This window comes from Lynx rufus, unplaced genomic scaffold, assembly GCF_022079265.1.
Source record: "Lynx rufus isolate CCGP_SWC_20201006 ecotype Redwood Valley unplaced genomic scaffold, mLynRuf1.p SCAF_18, whole genome shotgun sequence".
NCBI classification, from domain to species: domain Eukaryota; kingdom Metazoa; phylum Chordata; class Mammalia; order Carnivora; family Felidae; genus Lynx; species Lynx rufus.
Window position 1 is genome coordinate 37,904,480 of NW_025814832.1, and position 6,000 is coordinate 37,910,479.

At 36.9% G+C, this 6,000-nt stretch overlaps 1 protein-coding gene across 8 annotated transcripts in view; it reads left to right on the forward strand.

Annotated features, from left to right (window-relative positions):
* BPTF (bromodomain PHD finger transcription factor) overlaps positions 1-6,000 on the forward strand; it is a 148,881-nt gene that overhangs the window by 54,919 nt on the left and 87,962 nt on the right. The window lies entirely within an intron of this gene.

The following is a 6,000-nucleotide window of genomic DNA, read 5'->3' on the forward strand; positions in this document are numbered from 1 at the left end:
CTTGCTTACATAAGTGCCATCCCTGATTGCTAAATTGTCACCTAACATTCGGAGTTTGACACATTCTTGCAGTTAGTGCTTGAAACTCATCATAATCTTCATGCTTTTTTAAGTTCATTTAGCTGGTTTTGACTAATAGACTTATTTGTATATTTTATCACCAGATCATAGTGGCAGACATTTTGGTTTTAAGTACTTACATACTAATGGCTCAGTGTTGAATGATTTGACCATTCCAATTCTGTACGTACTAACAAATTAATTTTATGTTTGCATGTGCTTGTGTGGTTTTTTTAAACATTTCAAACCATGATGTTATGATAGAAAACCATTGTCACAAAACATTTTGTGCAAGATGTATTTTGAAATGTAAGTTAACCAATAATCCATATTTTAAGCTTTTCTAAAATTAAAATTATACTTGAAGTAAGTTTTATCACACACGAAGGATGTCATGAACCTTTCATTTTGCCTTGTTTTTAAATGAGAAAGAATTTTTATTATAGGAACTGTGTATTTTTTTAAAAAGCAAACTAAAAAATTCAGATGAGTAAAACAAAATAAACACTGGTAATCCTACCAGAAATTAAGAATTGTAGCTAATACCTTGATGGAAATCCTTAATGATTTTTTTCTGTATATTATAAGAATATCACATATTTTCCAACTTGCGGTACTTTCGTTGCTACATCTCGTACTGGGGATGTGATTCTGATGTGTTGGGAGGAAGATAGCATTAGCAGTTGGAAGATTTGATTCTAGATCTGCTTCTGTCATTAAGTCAATGTTATTTAATCTTGCAAGGCCTCAGTGTTCCTGTTCTGTTAACTTGAAGGATTTTGATGATCAACAGTGCTTGTGTGACTGCTCTCAACTGAGTGTCTATAAACAGTAAACTGTTGCTGAAAACACCAGTGTAACATTAGGTTACATGCAGTGATGTGTGTGGAGGGTCCCGAAGAATCACAATAATAAGCTCACCATGCTTTATGCTAATGAGAGACTGGTCACTAAGATGAAGAAAAGTCTGGAAACTGCTATCTGGTGAAATGAATACAGAAACAAATTAAAAAAAAAACAACTTTTTTTTTAATGAAAAAACTTTTTTTTAATGTTTATTTATTTTTGACAGAGAGAGAGAGAGAGAGAGAGAGAGAGAGAGAGAGCGCGCATGAGCAGGGGAGGGGCAGAGAGAGAGGGAGACACAGAATCCAAAGCGGGCTCCAGGCTCTGAGCTGTCAACACAGAGCCTGACGCGGGGCTCAAATTCTCAGACTGCCAGTCATGACCTGAGCCGAAGTTGGGACTCTTAACCGACTGAGCCGCCCAGGCTCCCACAAATTTTTGAGCCTAGAAAAGAATAGACTTGCTATCAAGGGGAAGGTGGGATGAAAATTCTATAATTGTCTACTGACAGGTTAGTTGGGGGAGGGGGAGATTAGACTTATGTTTGAAATGTTGGGTATTAGGTCAAATAAGTAGGAATAAGAGTGAAGACTATTGTGACTGAATGCTAACAACTTCTTTCAAATTACAGCTGTTTAGAGAATAATAAATTCCCTTTCACTAGATGCATTTAGTAAATACCTATCAGATCGTTTCAGTGAGAGTCCTTTATTGAATGGACTGGAGACCCAGAGATTTAGAATTCAATTTATAATTTTATGGTTAGATCTCTAGGTCCTAATTAAAATATTGCATTATTAAGACATTAACACCTTCATAAGTCAGAATTTGAAAGTAGAGTACTAGGCCCAAAATAATTTGGTGAACAAAATTCCATTTTTATTAGAATTGTGATTATATCCTTAGTAAATACTTCTTAAAATATTTGTCTTTTTAGATTGATTAATACTTAATATAAGTCTTAGTCTTATAGTGGGTTCATATACTAGTTAGTTGTTTGGTTTTTAAACCAAACAGAGTTAACAACTTTGCATAGATTTTAGCAGATATTTGCTTTTTAAGTTATTTATTACCAGCTTATTAATTTCTCTGACATACTTGTTTTTAAAAAATTTTTTTAGGGGCGCCTGGGTGGCTCAGTCGGTTAAGCGTCCGACTTCGGCTCAGGTCATGATCTCACGGTTCATGAGTTCAAGCCCCGCATCGGGCTCTGTGCTGACTGCTCACAGCTCGGATCCTGGAGCCTGCTTCAGATTCTGTGTCCCCCTCTCTATCTTCCCCACCTCTGCTTGTGCTCTCTCTCTCTCTGTCTTTAAAAATAAATAAACATACTTGTTTTTAAGTTTTTTAATGTTTATTTATTTTTGAGAGAGAGAGTGTTAGTGGGGGGAGGGGGGAGAGGGACAGAGAGAGCGGGAGACGCAGAATCCAAAGCAGGCTCCAGGTTCTGAGCTGTCAGCACAGAGCCTGATGCAGGGCTCGTGAGGTCATGACCTGAGCCGAAGTCAGACGCTTAACCAACTGAGCCACCAAGGCACCCCTGTTATTTTTGTTATTAGAATGGTTTAAGGGGAGATACTCTTATCTTAGTATCTGACTTAACACTTTTAAAGGGCACCAAGTGAAATAATATATATAAAAGACTTAGCATAGTATCTGACGCATGTTAACTGCTTAATAAATGTTGGATACTGTCCTTATTGCTGTATAGTCAACCCTTTGAAAGAGTGAGAAAGCCCAGCAAGTAAAAAAATAGTAAAGTGGGTGAGCTGAATTATACATTTACTGATTCACTAGTAGTTAACATAATTCTTCTAAATGAGATCCTTTGTATTTAAACTTTGTATTCAAGTGGTTTTCTTCATGCGTAGTCATGAAAAATTGATTTAGATGAGAACCCGAATAAGAAGTGTTAAGAAAGCTAGAATGGGAGCAAATAGCAATTGTCAGTAGTTGTGATCAGAGTGGATTGGGGCCATTAGCAGGATCAGAGTGCTAGAAGCTGAAGATGCTGTAAATTTGAAACCTGACCATTTAGTAAATCATAGTTCTTTTCTTGACTAGACTAATAAATGAAACCAAGCCTAGAAACCTGATAGTCTTATACTTACTTCCAAAACAGTGTGAAGCATTTTTAAAGATACTAATTAAACATACCACACCAGTCTTTAAAGAGGAATTTGATACATTTAAAGTAGATAAAAACGTTTTGGTAGGTCCCTGACTGTAAACCTTAATGACACTAGTGACCGAAATGGACAAAGTCAAGGCCCTTGAGGACTTTACTTTCTAATGGGCAGTAGACAGGCCTAATAGTAGAGTTCTGACCCTCAGAGAAGACTAGAACGTGTCTCTCTGCTTCCTTCTGTTTCTCTTTCTCTATGAGCTCATTTATTCAACAAATATTTGTTGAGTGTAATGGTGGCTGGCAGTGTGCTAGGTACCTTGTGGTGTCCCCGGACCAATTTCTGTTACCATTCTTGACCACTCTGTGGTCAGTAGATGAGATGTGGTATCACAAGAACTAGAGAGGGGGGTTATTCTAGGTGGATGAAAAATAACAACTGATAGAAGGCATCTCACAGGGTTTTCTTTTCTAAATCAGTGGTCAGTAGATGAGATGTGGTATCACAAGAACTAGAGAGGGGGGTTATTCTAGGTGGATGAAAAATAACAACTGATAGAAGGCATCTCACAGGGTTTTCTTTTCTAAATCTTCAGAATGTATTTAGACACCTAATTTAACGACTAAAGTTTATCAGTAGAAGACTGTCAGATTGGCAAGTGTTCAGTATGGAAAGATATATTATGCTAAACTTTTTCATTAAAGTATAGCACTTGGTTAAGTAATATTCAGTAAATAGCTTGATAGATATTTACAAATATCTACACAGGTGGAACACACCTGTGTAACCACATCATTTCCCTCTTAGCCGCCACTGCCCTCACTCCCACAAAAGTACTTACCATCTTGACTTCTATAAACACCAATTAGGGGGGGCGCCTGGGTGGCTCAGTCGGTTGAGCGTCCGACTTCGGCTCAGGTCACGATCTCGCAGTCCGTGAGTTCGAGCCCCGCGTCCGGCTCTGGGCTGACGGCTCAGAGCCTGGAGCCTGTTTCGGATTCTGTGTCTCCCTCTCTCTGACCCTCCCCCATTCATGCTCTGTCTCTCTCTGTCTCAAAAATAAATAAAGGTTAAAAAAAACAAACAAACACCAATTAGGATTACCTTTAAAAAAATAGTATCATACAGTATATACTTTTTGATGTCCAATTTTTTTTGCCTCCACAATATGTGTGAGCCATCCAAATGTTGCTTGTAATAGTAGTACATTCCTTTTTATTGCAGTATAATATTCTATGATAGAGATAGATGGCAATTAATTATTAATTTATTATTCATTTTCTGAGTTGATGGGCATTTGAATGGTTTCCAGTTTGGGACCATTGTGAGTAATGCTACTATGAATATTTTTTTGCATGTTTTTTATGCTCATATATGTACCTTTCTAGAGATATGAATCTAGTTGTGGATTTCCTGGGCCATTCATTTTACGTATGCTCATCTGTAATAGGTGCTGCTGGTTTTCCAAAGTGGTTGTACAAGTTTACCCTTCTATCAGTAGTCTACAAGAGTTCTAGCTCCTCTACATCCTTGCTAACACTTGGTATCATCAGTATCATTCTTCTTTCTTTTCCCCTTTATTTTATCCGTTCTGATGGCAATGTAGGGATATCTTTTGGTGGTTTGGACTTGCAATTCCCTGGGGACTAAAGATGTTGAGCCACCTTTTCATGTATACGAAATATATGTGTATATATAGGTCATTTGGTTAACCCTCTTTTGTAAAGTACCTGTTAGTTCCTTTGTTTTCTGTTACGTGGTCTCTTTTTCGTTTGTGGTTGTTTCATGGCAGAGGGTTAAATCCAGTCCCTCTGCTCCATCTGGAAGCAGAAATTCCTACGTTGATTCTGTAAGTGTTAGCCCAGTCTCCTATTCCTGGAATAAATACCATTTGGTTGTGGTATATTTTCATTCTTATATATTGTTGTATCCAGTTCGTTAATATTTTATTTAGGAATTTGCACTGATACGTGAGATTGACTTGTAATTTTCCTTTTCTGTTAATGTCCATGTCCGGCTTTGGTGTCCAGATTATGCTGAGTTGGGGCTAGTTCCCACTTTTTCTGTTGTCTGCAGGAGTTTCTGTGAGTTGGTATTATTTATTACTTAAATAAAGGGCTTTTTATTTTTTTCATGAAGCTACTTGGTCCTGGAGCTTTTTTCAAATTATTATTATTTTTAATGTTTATTTTTGAGAGAGAGCGAGCGTGAGCAGGGAAGGGGAGACAGAGGGAGACACAGAATCTGAAACATGCTCCAGGCCCTGAGCTGTCAGCACAGAGCCTGACACGGAGCTCGAACCCACCAACCGTGAGATCATGACCTGAGCTGAAGTCAGACGCTTAATCAACTGAGGCACCCGGGCCCTGGGGTTTTTATTGTGGGAAAGATTAATTTTAGATTTGATTTCTTTGATGGTTAGTGGGCTATTCATATTTTCTGTTGTTTTATGTCAGGTTTAGTAAGTTGCATTTTTCTAGGAATCTACCTATTTTGCTTAAATTTTAAATTTTATTGGCATAATAACATCCTGTTTCTTTGATGTCTGCAGGGATCTATAGTGATGTTCTCTTTTTTTTCAGTCCAGAAATTGGTTATTTGTTTTCTTTTTAATCATCTCACAAAACTTTGTTAAATCTCACAAAACTGTTAACACCTTTTATTAGTCTTTAAAAAAAATAACTTTTGGCTTTGTTGATCCTTTTTTTATTCTGTGTTTATTCCAGTTTATTTCTGATCCTGTCTTTATTATTTCCTTTGCATCTTTGTGGTGGTTTTTTTTTTTTAACTGCTCCTGTTTTTTAAAAAAAACTTTATTGAACTATAATTGGCATACAAAAAGTTGTACATATTTAATGTATACTCGATGAGTTTGGAGATAAATATACACTCAGGAAACCATCACCAAGATCTGTGACAAACATATTCATCACCTGGCTTTTTTCCCCTGCTTTTAAAATTTTTAAAT